Source organism: Stegodyphus dumicola, chromosome 2, assembly GCF_044657685.1.
Source record: "Stegodyphus dumicola isolate Sdum_Otavi_A_Nest chromosome 2, ASM4465768v1".
Lineage (NCBI taxonomy): Eukaryota > Metazoa > Arthropoda > Arachnida > Araneae > Eresidae > Stegodyphus > Stegodyphus dumicola.
This window is the reverse complement of record NC_140769.1, coordinates 284113889-284132654: the sequence shown is the minus strand read 5'-3', so window position 1 is coordinate 284132654 and position 18766 is coordinate 284113889. Positions and strand designations below refer to the sequence as shown.

Here is an 18766-nt window from a genome sequence, read left to right as displayed (position 1 = left end):
TACCATCCTTATAATTAATATACTATGCTTTACACGTACAAATGCACGTATTTAATATATGTACAGATGCACGTATTTAATATATGTACAGATACACGTATTTAATATACTATCCTTTATACGTATAACATTGTTAATATATTATCTTTTATGCTTATTGATCCACGTATTTAATATACTATGTTTTATACATATATAGAGTTAATATATTATCATTCATACTTACTTAATATACTACCTTTTACACATAGTTAGTACATATAGTAAATAGTTAATATACCATCCTTATAATTAATATACTATGCTTTACACGTACAAATGCACGTATTTAATATATGTACAGATGCACGTATTTAATATATGTACAGATGCACGTATTTAATATATGTACAGATACACGTATTTAATATACTATCCTTTATACGTATAACATTGTTAATATATTATCTTTTATGCTTATTGATCCACGTATTTAATATACTATGTTTTATACATATATAGAGTTAATATATTATCATTCATACGTACTTAATATACTACCTTTTACACATAGTTAGTATATATAGTAAATAGTTAATATACCATCCTTATAATTAATATACTATGCTTTACACGTACAAATGCACGTATTTAATATATGTACAGATGCACGTATTTAATATACTATCCTTTATACGTATAACATTGTTAATATATTATCTTTTATGCTTATTGATCCACGTATTTAATATACTATGTTTTATACATATATAGAGTTAATATATTATCATTCATACGTACTTAATATACTACCTTTTACAGATAGTTAGTATATATAGTAAATAGTTAATATACCATCCTTATAATTAATATACTATGCTTTACACGTACAAATGCACGTATTTAATATATGTACAGATGCACGTATTTAATATATGTACAGATACACGTATTTAATATACTATCCTTTATACGTATAACATTGTTAATATATTATCTTTTATGCTTATTGATCCACGTATTTAATATACTATGTTTTATACATATATAGAGTTAATATATTATCATTCATACGTACTTAATATACTACCTTTTACACATAGTTAGTATATATAGTAAATAGTTAATATACCAACCTTATAATTAATATACTATGTTTTACACGTACAAATGCACGTATTTAATATATGTACAGATGCACGTATTTAATATATGTACAGATACACGTATTTAATATACTATCCTTTATACGCATAACATTGTTAATATATTATCTTTTATGCTTATTGATCCACGTATTTAATATACTATGTTTTATACATATATAGAGTTAATATATTATCATTCATACGTACTTAATATATACCTTTTACACATAGTTAGTATATATAGTAAATAGTTAATATACCATCCTTATAATTTATATACTATGCTTTACACGTACAAATGCACGTATTTAATATATGTACAGATGCACGTATTTAATATACTATCCTTTATACGTATAACATTGTTAATATATTATCTTTTATGCTTATTGATCCACGTATATAATATACTGTGTTTTATACATATATAGAGTTAATATATTATTATTCACACGTATTTAATATACTACCTTTTACACATACACTCATGTCCATAAATTAAGGATAATGCAAAATCAGGCAAAGGAAGAGTTAGAAGCAAAACAAATTTGACTTATTTGTAATGTTTATTTATTAAACAAAAGGTAAAGAGCAAAAAGAGATGCTATATGTTTGATATTATTAAAAAAAATTAGCGCTTTTTTCTCCGTGGAGCAAATAAAAAAAAAAAAAAAAAAAAAAAAACAATATTACATGGTTGGTATGATTGTTAATACATTGTATGTCTCCCAGGCGATACAATACAATCCGTACAACGGCTAGGCATGCTGAGTATCAAATTATCGATCTGATCTTGGGGGATATTACACCACTCAATAAGCAATGCTCTCTGAAGTTCCGGTAGACATCTAGGAGGAGGTTGACGGGCTGAAACTCGTCGGCCAAGCATGTCCCACACGTGCTCTACTGGATTGAAGTCCGGTGAGAATGCTGGCCAGTCCATACGAGTGATATCCTCCGATTGAAGGCATTCGCTTACGATGTTTGCACGGTGAGGACGGGCGTTGTCATCCATAAACACAAATTGTGCGCCTATGGCGCCCCGAAACAAACGTACATGTTGTTCCAGAATGACGTCCCGATAGATTTGGCTTGTCATGGTTGTAATTTGAACATGCAGGTCAGTTCTGGAACCCAGAATAATTCCACTCCAAACGAGCACTCCTGCACCACCGTAACGGTGTCGTTCAATGATGTTTTCTTGGTGGTAACATGTACCTGGAGCTCTCCATATGATAGTCCGGCGAGAATCAGACTGCAAGCTAAACCTGGACTCGTCGGAAAACATCCCACAAGCCCACTGTTGCGGTGTCCACAATGCATGCTCTCTACTCCAGGCTAACCTCAGGCGACAGTGAGTTGCAGTAAGTGGAGCGAATCTGACAGGTTTACGAACATATAGACCAATCTGCCCTAAGCGTCTGTACACGGTCTGCCTCGAAATTGTCGTACCAGTGGCTGAAGAGAGCTGACGAGACAGGTCTGAGGCTTTGCTCCGCCTGTTTGACAGTAACTGCCAAATACCGGTCCTCATTCGGCGTTGTAACTCTGGGGCGACCTGTGCTGTAACGTCTACTCACATTACCATCATCTTGGAATCGTTGCCACAGCTTGGAGATGACACTCTGTGCATTTCCAAGTTCGTCTGACACTTCCAGTTGGGTACGCCCACATTCCAGACGGCCGATAATTCTACCACGTAAAAAAACATCCAAATGCGTTCTTTGTGTCATAACTATTCGGTTATTGCACTGAAATGCTTATAAAGCGCATGCGAACAATTTTACTTCTTTGCCTGTATTCCTTATATATCACTCTCTTACACTCTCGTCATTGTGACGTACCATCGGTGTCATCTGGTTACTTCCTGAAATTTGCATATGATTCTTGAAGATGTGTGAAGTGATTTTACAGGTGATATATTAGAGCCCGTGGTGAAAGCCTCAATACTGCCTTTGCTGTACAGCGACAGATCGCTCCCACAGCTGGCGTGATGGTATTGGCTGCCATTGCCTACAATACACGGTCACCCCTAGTATTGTTCCGTGGCACCATGACAGCACAGCGGTATATTCATGAAATCCTGCAACCACATGTATTGCCACCCATGCAACGGCTACCAGGAGCTATTTTTCAACAAGACAATGCTTGGCCTCATACGGCAAGGATGTCGCAAGACTGTCTCCGCACTGTTACTACCGTTCTTTGGCCTGCCCCATCCCCAGAGTTGCCTCCATTCGAGCATATCTGGAATCATTTGGGACGACGAGTTGGGCATCTCACGAGTTTGAACGAACTAGGGGCAAGGTTACAGCAAACATGGAACGAAATGCCCGATCGTATAGCATCGTGCATTCGCGCTAGAGGGGGTCCAGTGGAGTATTAACTCCTCCGTTCTTTTGCCTTTTTCTCTGAAATGAATTATCCTTTTTCTTTGATTTTCTTATCATTTACTTACATCAAAGTAGTCATTACGTATGTAAAATTTCGTTTCATTTTGACGACTCTTTCTTGGTGCGCTAATTTTTTTGTCCATGACTGTATAATAAGATATGAGAAACAGAGACGGCAGTATATAGTTTTATAAAATTGATAATAAAAATATTTTAAGTCAATATTATCTTCGACTTATTCGTCTATGGGTCTAAGAGTTCCAGAACTAATATTTATTAAAACCCGCTACATAATCTAAACCGTGTATGGAAGCCTCTGTGCCACATAAATCTTCCCAAATCATTCCCCTGGGATCAATAAAATTACTCAGAGGAAACCAAACAGGAAAAATAGCAAAGTATAGAAGTCCGGAAAATTTACTTTTGTATTAATTTCGCGGCAGATGATATATTGCGCAAAATAACGCTCTTCTTGTGCCTTTCTTAGTTATGTAAGGTTATTTGTCTCAATTTAAGTGACACATTAGCTAACAATACCTTTACCCTTGTCAGAAATAAATGTTTTTAGTAAAAATTATGATGTGCACACCATATATTTTTCTTCTACACCCTATTAAATTACTCACATTTTTTGCTGCCCTTCTTTTAAACTTACTCCTCGAATTTCATTAAAGATAATATTTCTCCTTCTATCATTTCAGTTCTAAATTCGCGGCAAAGAAAAAATACTAAAATGTCAAAATATCTTCATTAAAAGTTGTAAAATCCAGAAAAACCTAAAACACCAAATATAGTTAAAAGCAATTTTAAAAAAAATACTTGCAATAAATAATATAAAAGAAATAAATCTCAAAGGTTTCAGATTTTAAATTACATCCAAAGGGGCAGGATTACTCAAATAGGGAAGGGATGCCTTCGTGGAGGATTTTCTAATCCTCCACGAGGTGGAATTTAGCTCGTATACACGTTATACATGTTAACATACTTTACTTAATGTATGTAGGCATAACACCTATCATGAGAACAATTATATGCGTTCATAAAGTTGACAAAATATTTCTGACTTTTCATTAGCATTTAAAAGAAGCTTTCCCTTTTTAAGAAAGAATATGCTCCCTTGATTAAATTATCTTAAATTACCTTTTTCCCTAACATGTTTTTTTTTTCTTTTCGGAAAAAGGTATATTTAATGCACATTTAAAAGCAAATTAAGCTTCTTTTTATCGGAAACTAAACTCTATAATCCCGCTCTTAAGGCACAGTTTTTTTTTTTTTTTTTTCCTGTTCGTCTGCTTACCTCGAATATGTAGATATCATTACAGAGAAGCACACTCAGCGTTGTTTATTTTAACAGCATCGCGCTTTTTTAAAAAAAGGAAGAGAGACTCATAAAAATTGAAGTTCGATTCTTTGTTCAACAAATAAAGACTTAAAGTAAAATTTATTGTTTTAAGTCAAAAATAAAAGTCTTTCGGGTTCAGGACTTCATTTTCGCTTCGGTTAAGCCAGCTTTACCTATTTTCTTCCAGAGAAATAGGATTCAGGGTTGCCATTGTTTTGACATCAACTATATTGGCTTTTTATCGCCAAAATAGTGAAATAAATTAAAAAAACGATTTATGCGAAATGAAACAGCAACAAGACTTAGAAATACTGCAATTAGAAAACTTCGGATTATAAACAATCTAATACCTCTCAGAGTTTTCCCATTAAAATCAAGAAATATTAAAAAAGCATTTAAAAAAATCATATAATAAAAACCTTAATAAAGAAACTGCGATCTGATCAATTATATTAAGAACAGAAGAAATCCAGATTTTAGTTCAATACCTGAAACAACTTTTAAATTAGTCAGTTACGATAGGCCTACTATACTGATGTCCATAAATTAAGGATAATGCAAAATCAGGCATAGGAAGAGTTAAAAGCAAAACAAATTTGACTTATTTGTAAAGTTTATTTATTAAACAAAAGGTAAAGAGCAAAAAAAGATGCTATATGTTTGATATTATTAAAAAATTAGCGATTTTTTCTCCCTGGAGCAAATTAAAAAAAAAAAAAAAAAAAAAAAAAAAAAAAAAAAAAAAAAAGGTATGATTGTTAATACATTGTACGTCTCCCAGACGATGCAATACAGTCCGTACAACGCCTAGGCATGCTGAGTATCCAATTATCGATCTGATCTTGGAGGATATTACACCACTCAAAAAGCAATGCTCTCCGAAATTCCAGTAGACATGTAGTAGGAGGTTGACGGGCTGCAACTCGTCCGTCAAGTATATCCCACACGTGCTCTACTGGATTCAAGTCCGGTGAGAATGCTAGCCAGTCCATACGGGTGATATCCTCCGATTGAAGGCATTTGCTTACGATGTTTGCGCGGTAAGGAGGGGCGTTGTCATCCAAAAACACACATAAATCCATGGCGCGCCGAAACAAACCTACATGTTGTTCCAGAATGACGCCCCGATAGATTTGGCTTGTCATGGTTCCAATTTGAACATGCAGGTAAGTTCTGGAACCCAGAATAATTCCACCCCAAACGAGCATTCCTACACCACCGTAACGGTGTCCTTCAATGATGTTTTCTTGGTAGTAACGGGTACCTGCAGCTCTCCGTATGGAAGTCCGGCAAGAATCAGACTGCAAGCTAAACCTGGACTCGTCGGAAAACATCACACAAGCCCACTGTTGCGGTGTCCACAATGCATGGTCTCTACTCCAGGCTAACCGCAGGCGACAGTGAGTTGCAGTAAGTGGAACGCATCTGACAGGTCTACGAGCATATAGACCAATCTGCCCTAAGCGTCTGTACACGGTCTGCCTCGAAATTGTCGTACCAGTGGCTGAAGAGAGCTGAGGAGACAGGTCTAAGGCTGTACTCCGCCTGCTTTTGGCAGTAACTGCCAAATACCGGTCCTCATTCGGCGTTGTATCTCTGGGGCGACTTGTGCTGACACGTCTACTCACATTACCATCATCATGGAATCGTTGCCAAAGCCTGGAGATGACACTCTGCGCAATTCCAAGTTCGTCTGATACTTCCAATTGGGTACGCCCACATTCCACACGGCCGATAATTCTACCACGTAAAAAATCATCCAAATGCGTTCTTTGGGTCATAACTATTCGTTTATTGCACTGAAATGCTTGTAAAGCGCCTGCGAACAATTTTACTTCATTGCCTGCATTCCTTATATATCATTCTCTTACACTCTCGTCATTGTGACGTACCATCCGTGTCATCTGGTTACTTCCTGAAATTTGCATATGATTCTTGAAGATGTGTGTAGTGATTTTACAGGTGATATATTTATTTTAGAGTTCGATTTCCGCGTGACTCCGAATTACCCTTAATTTATTGACATGAGTGTAATTTGTCAGTCGAGCACAAGACTGACGAAACTTGCATCAGAGTCCAGGCGTTGTTTAGGTGAGTGGAATACAGCAGAATGATGACGCAGAAGGATTCTGCTTTTAATTGCACTTTTTTATTCAATTCCAATGGCAGATAATCTTTCTTTTAGATGAAATTCCCGTAATTACACATCAAATAGTGTTTTAAATTTAATACGATGAAATCTAGGCTTTTGACGTGATAACAATTCTAACAAAGGGAAGAAATATGAGAAGCGGCACACAGATTTCAGCAGCAGACGGAGAAAACTGCTTCTGACGCAAATTGGAGCGAATTCGTTATTTATAGAAGCGGTTACGTAATAGGCTGGAATGTTCTCGCAGAAGGATTCTGCTTTTAATTGCACTTTTTTATTCAATTCCAATGGCAGATAATCTTTCTTTTAGATGAAATTCCCGTAATTACACATCAAATAGTGTTTTAAATTTAATACGATGAAATCTAGGCTTTTGACGTGATAACAATTCTAACAAAGGGAAGAAATATGAGAAGCGGCACACAGATTTCAGCAGCAGACGGAGAAAACTGCTTCTGACGCAAATTGGAGCGAATTCGTTATTTATAGAAGCGGTTACGTAATAGGCTGGAATGTTCTAGGAGGAGTACATTCCAGCCTATTACGTAAAAGTAGTGGTCTAGGAGGAAGATTCTAAATTGCAGAAAGTTAATTAAAGGTTGCTGGTTCACACAAAGCAAAGCCGTCTAAGCCGTCTTTTTAAAGTTTACATATATATATATATATACATTATTATTACATATATATATATATATATATATGTAATAATAAAATTCCAGTCAAGAATACAGTTAAAATTCTAACTGTATGTTCTTTTCATTTAATATGGCGACGTTCTCTTATTTGAAAGTACGTGGAATTAAATCCACAGCCCCGTAGTCAAATTGTTTTTCCCTCCTTTTTCTACACGTACAGTTATAGAATGTTCTGGAGATATTTAAAGCGAACTGGAATGGATGACGAGGCTGACAGCATTTCTTGGAAGCTCCGCCTTTCCAGAGGCTATAAAAGGTCTCGCAAAGGAATATCGGGGTCTTTTTCTTTAATGTAACGATGCAGTAACCTTCATACAAAAAGTTATTAGTAATTCTTTTTTTATTCTTTTAGGATCTGGCAACTAGATTTTATGGATGCGCTTTGTTAGGTAAGTAAAAAAGATAAAATTTGACTTCTTTTTATTAAAAGAACCGATCATATTTCATAAAACTGTGAAAATGCTGTTTTACGGAAATCTCAATAAAACTTATCTGTTCTTCGAAGTTTACGCAATCATGTTTCATGCTTGTTTTTTTGCAACCTTCAGTTTTGTCACTGAACTTATATTGTTGATGAATAATTTTTAAATGACAGTGGTTGAATTTGCCATTGTGAAGTAATTTTTATCCTTTCGTGCTGTGTATTTTGTTATTGAATGCATTATAGATTCATTAATATTATATTAAAATTTCACAGATGTATGCCAGTAATTTTTAGATCAATATAAAATCATTTCCATTATTAATATCATTCCCGTTTATTCATCAATGCCGTTATAAAATGATTAATTATGATTATAGTATCAGTACTTGCTCTTTAAACAGAAAGAAACAGAATTTATGATATATATGTAATAATAAAATTCCATAGTCAAAAATACACTTAAAATTCTAATGTATGTTATTTTCATTTTTAATGGCGACAGTCTCTTATTTGAAAGTACATGGAATTAAATGCACAGCCCCGTAGTCAAGTTGTTTTTCCCGCTTTTTCTACACGTACAGTTATAGAATGTTCTGGAGATATTTAAAGCGAACTGGATTGGCTGACGAGGCTGACGTCATTTCTTGGAAACTCCGCCTTTCCGGAGGCTATAAAAGGACTTGCAAAAGGAATATCGGGAGCTTTTTCTTAAATGTCACGATGCAGTAAACGTCATACAAAAAGTTATTAGTAATTCTTTTTTATTTACTCAGGAAATATGATTTTTTGTAACTGCTATTTCTCCTGACCAATAATAATAAATGGATCTTTTTTTTTTTTTTTTTATTTAAACTTATCGTCTGATAATTTAAGCTACGACTAAAGCTGGTACATCACATATATATATATATATATATATATGCGTTTAGTTACTTATATACAAACTTTTATGCCTTTAGTTACTTATATATATACTTTTATGCTTTTAGTTACTTATATACATACTTTTATGCTTTTAGTTACTTATATACATACTTTTATGCCTTTAGTTAATCTGCATGCAATAGTTGTAGAATCATCAACAATTTAAAAGTTGTAAGCGGAGCTAAGCCTAAAGAAGCAAGCATTAGTTTACATTTGAAACTCTTAGTAGAATAGTGAATTAAGTCAGTTTCTGAACAAACTTCAGTGTCATTTTGCCGATTGGGACCAAAAGTAAACTTTCAGTTGTGTACACCGAAAAATATGCTTTCCTGCCCTCTGACCGAATTGCTTGTTCTTGCTTAGAAATTCTAATTGTGAAAAATTTTCTTAACTGTTTTTAACTGTATTTGGTGCTTGATGTTTTTCTGTAAGTTACAAATTTTAATAAAGATGTTTTGAGTTTTTACGTATTTTTGCTTTGCCGCGAAGTGAGAACTGAATTGATTGAATGAGAATTATAGCTCAGATGAAAATCGAGGAAATAGGTTAAAGTGAAACGCGGGAAAAAATATGTATAATTTAATAGGCCTTACATGGATGTCCCTTACATGGATGTCCTGTGGTGTCCACATCAGAATTTTTCGTAAACATTTTTATCTATTTTAATCTATATTTGATATTGTTACGAAATATCAAGGCGCGGTAAAATAGCTTTCCCGCAAAGCAGCTTTAGGGTTGCCACAAAATGGGAAGGGACGGCAGGGTTGCCATATTTGGCGAGAAATCGTCCATATGGCGACATTTGGAAACAAAATTGGCGATATGCCATGGACGGATGGAGAACCTTCTGAAACGAATTCTTACCGGTTTAGACCAGAATGTTTTCGAACACCAGTCAAAAGCTATATAAACCCTGCTGGTACGCGGAGAGTTAGTATCGAGTTGGTATCTCGTCTAGCGAGTCAATCCCTGCGGAGTCGATCGAGTTGACAGCCGGGCAGCGAGTGCCGAGTGGGTCGTCGAATGCACCGAAAGAGTCTCGTAGTGTATCGCGGTTAGGGCATCGTCGAGAGAGCGTGTTGAGCTCCGGTAACGACAGAGCCGAAGAGTCGGGAGCTGTGCTTTGTGTGTCGTCGAGTTCATCGCGAGTTGTAGCGTGGAGAGTCTCGAGAGTACGTGGAGTTCCGAGAACGACCAAGCAGAGTCGGAAGCTGCACTCTGGTGCTTTGCAGTGAAGCTGTCTCCACCGTGATAGTCGCTGATCGTGTCAGCGTGTTTATAGTAGATCTTCGACGACTGTAAAAGTGTTTTGGAGCTGTCCTGTTTAATATTGGTGAATAAAGTGTGTTTCGATACTTCATCAAGTGTCGTCGTTATTCACTCCAAATCTATGAAACCCCGTACGAACGTGAAGGCAGAAAATAACGTAACAACTGGTGTCACAGAAGAATAACGCAACAATATGAATTATTGCTTACAGGAATTACAACGAGGAACATAATTATATGAACAATACTGAGTAGAGGAATAATGACTAAAGAACTCACTTCTGATTTATTTTAAATTCTCCATTTATGACATTAGATATTAAAGCAAAATGTCAAGAATAGGAATAAAACCTCTGTGCCTTAGGAAATTTCTTCAACCTGACAACAAAGAAAGCATTTTGTGTCAAGATCTTGCGAGGAAGAGAAAATTCTTTTACCATCGCTTCAGATAAAACACGGTTTCACGAAGTTTTGTGAAGACGTTGACAAAAAGAGGTAATTGCTTTGAGAACTTTTTTGAAAAGTTTCTTATCCGATCAGACGATAAGTTGAGGAAAAATCTCATTGAATCAGATTTTAGAAAATAGCTGTTAGCTGGGAACTTTAAATGCGGCCTAAATGAAAATAGAGATATCTTTAAGTTCTTGGGTAATAATAAGCACCCTGATGATGTGACTGTCGAAATTACAGATGTGTGATAAAAATTCAGTACATTTTTTTAACAGTCCGCCTATTTAAGGGGACTCATACACCTTAAACCCTCATTTGGGATATTTTATTTATTTTAAAAGCAATTATTTCCAACTTTTCATAGCTGCTTTGCAAACTAGTAACCAGAAAGTCTGTGTTGCCACAAATATTTTTGTAATTTAATCCTCTTTGTGACAAAATATTTTGCCATGTTTCCACCTTGCGCGCATGATATTTTAAAAATGGCTAATGGTACATACTTGAAATTTGTTGGAATTCTTTATATGGGCACTATTTTCTAACTGAACCAACAATCGGATGAATATTTTAATATTGAAAAATCTTATTGACGAAAACATTACAATTTTGTTAATAAAATACATTTTATAAACTCGACTCAAAATAAAATAAAAATTTAACATAAAATTTTTAGAATTTTAGGTTCACAGTAGTTTCCAAATGTTATAAAAGCTATATATTAAATATGGAATTAAATTATGAAACAGAATGTTTTAAACTGTGCGCGCAAGTTGGAAACATGACAAAAAATGTTGTCACAAAGCGGATTAAATTATAAAAATATTTGTGGCAACACAAACTTTCTGATAACTATTTCTGAAAGTAGCTATATTATGTAGTTAGCTGTAAAAAGTTGGTAGTAATTGCTTTTAAAATAAGTTATTCCCAATTCTTGCAACATTCGAACATCTATTTCGTACAACCTATTCGAACATCTTGTGGGTTTTAAGGTGTATGAGTCCCCTTAACAGGCTTTAAGATCATTTATAAATCGCCAATGTAGGTAGCAAATCGCCAGCAATCCTAGGCATGGTCACTTTTGAATACACCAGTCGCAAATCGAGCTCTGTGTAAGCCGTAGGTTGTCATTGTATTCCAATCATATTTTCCAACTTAAAGCCTCTAAAAAATTAACAATTTTTAATATGCCAATGAACACGGTCAGGAAAGCAGCTAGCGGGAGACCACAGGCCGTAACCCACTAGGGCTGTTGCGCCAATGAGTTTAGTTTACAGTCTATAATTAAAATCTCGACGCACCAAGAAGGAGTTATCCGATGGAGACACGAATTGGTGGATAGGAAGATTGTGTTCATGCCCCTTAATTGAGGATATTCACATAAAATCCCCCAAGAACTGACCTACTGGCATTCCAAAGATTTTTAATTAAAGATAAACATCAATATCCAAAGTTTCAGAAAATTATGCAACGACTCTCTTCCTACGGCCTAGGTCTCTGTCAAGTGTAAGTCCACATACAGTTTAAACTCAATGAACTTTTACATGCTGTGATTATGGACAAAATGGATCCGCTCGTGAAGTTTATAAACTGCACTAAACCAATATGTCTGAAATAACCCATGGACACATACCTCTTTAGCATTATTATAACAATTCATTTAACATTGTGTTGCCAGTACTAATTATAATTATCTCATTATGTTTATTTGTTTATTAATTGTGTTTATTTCCTATTTTTGTTGCACCAAATCAGATGTTCAATTTATCTCAATTTATCTTGTGAATCTCAAATTGTATTCCTACTATTTTGTAATCTACTTACACCATTATTTTTAATAAATACTGGATGCGAGGCGTACTGTGGAATTGCACGATGTTCCATAATAGGCAAACTTTAGACCTTTTGAAAAGCTTCAGTCTACGCAAATTCTTATAAAACTTGCAATTAGCCCCCTCTTTTTTCTCTCAAAGAGTTAGTATGGGAAGGCATTACCAGTTGACCTATGGTACATCGCTGGTGTCCCCCATACTTTTAGCTTTACCTTTACCTTATAACTACCATATCTCCCACTTCAATAGCGTGCCGGCCCACCAGCGGCCAAGCGGTAAAATCGCTGAACACTGGTAATTCGGTCCGAGCTTCGAATCCCGCGAACGGGCTGGCTGCATGGGCGTTTTCGTGGTTTTCTCCATGAGTAACGTGTATACGAGCCAGTTTCCCTTAGAAAGTCCTCCACGAAGGCATCCCTTCCTTTAGGCAGATAGCCCAAGTGAGCTTTGCCGTATTCTCAATACTCCAACACACTAGCGTGCCTTCGGGGTATAGTGGTTCTGCACACCGAGCCGGTATTTCAGAGGTCCGTGGTTCGATTCCCGGCGAAGGCGATTGCATATTTTTCCTCTTTTCTGCTTCCCAAAATCCTAATGACTCTACAAGTGGCGCCCGAACTAAAAGGGTTGTGGATGATGATTCTCCGCATCCGCGACTTGGCGACTAGGTCCCCTAAAACCCTAGTCGCCCTTTAAAAAGTGAAGTATATAAGATATTTATCCCACTTCCCTAGCGTGCCTTCGTGGTGTAACGGTAGCACGCTGGGCCGCTATTCCAGAGGTCCGTGGTTCGATTCCCGGTGAAGGCGTTGCTAATTTTTCCTCTCTCTGCTTCCAAAAAAATACCTAATGTCTCTACAAACTGAATGATTTATTTCAGAGTTACATAGGTACAAAGTAACGAGCTCGATACGGTGCTGACCCACATCTAGCCTGGATGCAAGCAGCTGGCAAAGCTCCCGGATGGCCTCCTGCGGTACGTTTTGCCAAATTTGCGCCAATAGTCGGGCTAGGACGCCAAGGTATACTACAACTGTTTAAACTGCATCATGTCATATGCACACCTATTTTTTACATGGCATAATATTTTCAATGTATTTTACCGCAAACATATTAGTCCATACCTTTGTATTCATCATTACTGTAATCTGCTGTAAACTACAATATTTTTGTCATCCTATACTGGATTTTTATCATTCTTAACCGTATTTTTATCGTATTATTAATCTCTCTATAGTTATATGTTTGACTTCTCCTCGGGAGTTTATCCTAGCGCTGTGTCATGTATTAAGTATAATGATATATCACTTGTTAGAAGTCTTATGCAATAACATATATGACTTCGTATTTACATTGTATTATGTTAAATATATCGTAACTAGTTATTTACCCAAATGCAACAATTTTACTGCCAAGGTATACCTCAATTGTTTGTAATCAATTATTCATTTTCAATTATGTACTCACGTATTTGCATTAGTGTTGTCCTAAGGGTTCTCTAGATCATGGTGGACGTGGTGCTATACTAATTAACCGTATGGTAGAGGCATAATGCCCACGTCCCCCGTTCTTTATCCTTATCCTGGTAGGTGCAGTCGCCTTTCCAACATATCCCAGACATGCTCGATGGGAGAGAGATCTAGCGATCTGGCTAGCCAAGAAAGTGTTTGACAAGCTGTAAGATACTTTATAGGCACACGTGCCGTACGTGCTCTGATATCATTTTGCTGAAAATAAGGCCAGGTACTGCAAAAGGAACGGTAGCAAAACAGTGCTCGAAATGTCGCCGACGTACCGCTGTGCTGTAACTGTGCCTATAATGATGACCAAGGGGTCCGGCTATCAAGGGAAATGGCACCAAGACCATTTCATTTTTAAAAACTACTCTTACGAAACATGGCACTTTGGCATAATTTGAGTCGTGAAATTGAAATATAACACAATATGGAGATAAATAGACGTGCCATTCCAGAAAAAGTCCCATTTTGTGTGAGAATACCTATGTTAGAACAATTCTATATATAAATCTAATACATATCCTAAGTCGCGCCCTCTAGACATGAAAAACGCAAGTTGAATTTCGTCAATCGGCGCAGTAGGTTTGGTTTGATTTATTAGATTATGCAAAGCATTCGAGGGCTATCTGTTTTTATCTGTTAGGGTTATCTGTTAGAGTTTGTTAATCAAAAATTCGTCAAAGTTTTAAAAAATAGGAAATCGATCATAAAACAAATTTCAAATTTCAAATTGGGTCTTCCACATGCTCATATTCGTTGGAGGATTACGTTATTCAAAATTTGATGACTCTATGTACCGTTGTTTTATCACAATACGAGAAATATACATACATTTATGCAGATTTTTCATTATTTAATTTCTTCAAATATAATGCAGGACTCTAACATTTTGTGGCAACAGTTTGAAAAGTGAACCGACATTTATGAGTCCGACGCAAAATGCCAAAACGAAACTAATAGTCCTTCGGGATTCAAATCCCTTTGGACTAATTATGAATAAAAAATGGCAGTAAAAGAAAGTGTAAGCAATATTATATAATGTGTGCTACGAGAAATTGTAGTAACTTGGAAACACAAGTAGCAGCCATTTTTTTCCAAATTGCAATGCTTTACTTAGTGATGCTATACAACCATCTAGGATCGACAGTTGAAAGTTCCAATAATATAGAATGAATAAACACAGGAATGGAATATGCTAAAGCATTTACAGAAGAAAAAACAAATTTAAACTTTTGTCTGCTAGAGTGGACATGATTCAACAAAGGGTTAAGTGCCTTTTATATATTCTTCGGCTTAAATATCTTCGCACATTGAGAACATTACAACGACTACTTACTAAATTTTTTCTTACACCAGATAGCTACCATTTTCTTAAATCAATTAGTTGTCTTTTTTTTTACTTCCTCTTACGAAGTAAAAAGGAAGTATTGTAATCGCGAAAAATTTCAGGCAACATATATCAACGAAAATATCCATTTTGACCGCTATCGAATGCAATTTAACGATGTTTTTGCGTGATATCTGTACGTAAGGACAGAATAAAAGACACTTTTCCTCCAAAAAAATTATAAAACTGCTTTGAAATAAATTCTGAAGAGAATTTTTCGTGGCGTCTGTACAAACGTATGTACGTACGTGTGTGCGTGCGTACGTACGTACGTATCTCGCATAACTCAAACACGAGTAGCCTCAGAACGTTGAAATTTTGTATATAGGACTGCTATAACATGTAGATGTGCACCTCGTATTTTCGTTGCAATCGGCCGCACCAAACGTATATAAATATATTTATATATATATATCCACTCTGTTACTCGGCTCAGTGATCTCAGTTGCTTTACTCTTATATGTTTGTAAACTGTACATTCTTTGCTTTAAAACTGATTGAATTATGTTGTTTTTATCTTCCGGTTAAGGTTTTCATGCCTTTCGTAATTCTAGAAGCAATATTTGTACAATTAACAAAAATTTAAAAGCTGTTTAAGTGCGGTTAAATTGTATATATCATGACGGACGTATTTGTTTATATTTGAAACAGCAGGATAGTGGATTTGTTGCCAATCTAGAGGAACTTAGCTTCGTAACAACAAAGATAACGCTTTCATTTATTATTGCGAATTAAATCATGCTTAATCATTTCTGGAATTTTTTTGAGGAAATAAGTGTTTAAGATTTACTTCGTAATTTTTAATGCAGATATTTTGAGTTTTTATGTATTTTTGCCTTGTCGCGAAGTGAGTGAGAACTGAATTAATTGAATGAAAAATACTCAATCGTCTGTGAAAAACTGTTTCTTTTCTGTTTTGTTTGCTTAATGTCTTTCATACATCGTTTTAGCCTGATTATAGTATTTGAATAGAACATGTGGCAACGATAATTCTTCATATGATATAAATTTTGTTCATTCAGAGTGTCATTAGAGTAAACAAATATAGTGAATTTTCAAGAGTGCATTTATTCTATTGTGGTTTATGCGCTGTCGACGAAGTAGATTTTATTCAATCCAATCAATTAATTTAAATGAAATTCAAGAAACAAATGCGTATAATTTAATATTCCATACAAGGAAGTCGTGTGGTGTACACATCATATTTTTTATCCTAAAGTTAAACTTGAGCCTTATTGAAATTTTAAAAAGATAATTAGAAGCTCAAGATGGGACTCTTAATTTAGGTAAATATATAAAACAGAAAATTTGTTAAAAAAATATTTCATGCAAGTTCACCTTAAAAACAAATTAATGCGCATCTTTATTTCCAAGACTCGCATATCTGAAATGAATGTTTTAATCATAACTTTGAAGGTAGAGTGAGTAAGAATGCTAATTAATCTCAAACCTCGTAATAAAGAATTCACACTTGAGAAATTTTAATTACGCCGCGAGTGCCAACTTTTAAAGAAAGCTACCGGACAGATAGCACAGCACAATTTTTATTCAAGTATTTGTGAGATATTAATTAAAATGTGCGTCTTCCTCTTAAGATGCTCGGAAAAAAAAAACTACCTTCGCAGAAGGAAATCGTACTTATACTAAAGAAAAGCGTAAAATTCATTCCCTGATTTTATTTCTAACAGGTGCTAAAAGTAAAGTAATATCCAATGTTATCTTACATTGGATATCGATTTACAATCTCAGATTGCAAAGATATTGATTACTTTGATTATAGTAAAATACAAAAAATCTGATGCGTACACCACATGACTTCCTTGTACGGAATATTAAATTATACGCATTTTTCTTGCATTTCATTTAAACGTACTGGATTGAATTAAATTTACTTCGTCGATAGAGCATAAACCACAGTAGAATAAATGCACTCTTTAAAATTCACTGTATTTGTTTACCATAGCGACACTTTGTCCCTAGGTTCACTTAACAGCGTTACATTTCGTTTATTTTTTATCTCAGCATGAGCAAAATTTATATCATGTTAAGAATTATCTAATCGTTGCCACATGTTCTATTCAAATACTATAATAAATCTAAAATGATGTCTAAAAGAAATTAAGCAAACAACAACAACAAAAAGAAACAGTTTTTCACAGACGATTGAGTATTTCTCATTCAATTAATTCATTTTTCACTTTGCGACAGAACAAAAATACACAAAAAATCAAAATATCTGTATTGAAAATTATGAAGTAAATCTTAAACATTTACAGTGGATGGACAAAAATATGGAAACACCTTGTGAAATGCATGTTTGAAAAGAAAGATTGATTTTAATGAAATATGTAGGTGGCGCTGGCGTTTTTGACTACTGACGCCACCTATACAACTTCGTAAATGTGCTAAACAGTTCAGTTGTTGTCGGAGTACTGTTATGTGAGGTTGTCATTGCATTATGTCAGAGTTAACAGACTTCGAACGTGGCCAAATTGTCTACCAAACGTATGGTAGGTGCTTCCGTAAGCAAGGTAGCCGAGGTGTTTAGTGTTTCAAGAGGTACTATATCGAAGATTTATTCCGCATATTTGGAAAGCGGACAAACATCATCTGCTAAATCACAGCGCGGACGAAAGTGTGTCCTGAGTGATCGTGACAGACGATCATTAAGGGCAATTGTGACGAAAAATAAGAAGACCACAGCTGCAAAAGTTACTGCTGAAATGAATGTTGTGTTACCGAACCCTGTGAGTACCAAAACAATTAGAAAGGAGCTTCATAAACAGGGAATTGCTGGCCGTGCTGCAATTGAGAAGCCACTCATCTGTGATGCTAATGCCCGTAACAGGAAAATGTGTTTAAGTCATAAAGCCTGGACTATAGAGCAGTGGAAGCGAGTAATATGGTCTGACGAGTCTTCTTTCACATTTTTTCCCACTTCTGGCCGAGTTTACGTCTGGAGAACGCCATCTCAAGCCTATAATACAGACTGCTTGTTGCCAAGAGTGAAACATGGCGGGGGTTCTGTTATGGTTTGGGCAGCCATATCGTGGTTCTCTGCTAGCCCCATGATAACTGTGTCAGGGCACATGACTGCCAAGACTTATGTGAACATTTTGGCCGATCAAGTTCATCCCATGGTACAAACTTTGTTCCCCGATGGTGATGGTGTCTTCCAAGACGACAAAGCCCCTGTTCACACAGCTCACATTGTCCAGGACTGGTTTTCTGAGCACGAGGATGAGTTGTCCCATCTTC

The 18766-nt window shown here is 35.5% G+C and overlaps 1 protein-coding gene and 1 non-coding gene across 4 annotated transcripts in view; one reads left to right on the top strand and one right to left on the bottom strand.

The window, feature by feature from the left end:
• The window catches only part of LOC118184492 (tumor protein p53-inducible protein 11-like), a 483444-nt gene that overhangs the window by 65831 nt on the left and 398847 nt on the right, over positions 1–18766 (bottom strand). The gene's annotated exons all lie outside the window — the stretch shown is intronic.
• On the top strand, positions 13342–13413 carry TRNAS-GCU (transfer RNA serine (anticodon GCU)). Its single transcript has one exon. It is a non-coding gene; the product is annotated as a tRNA-Ser (tRNA).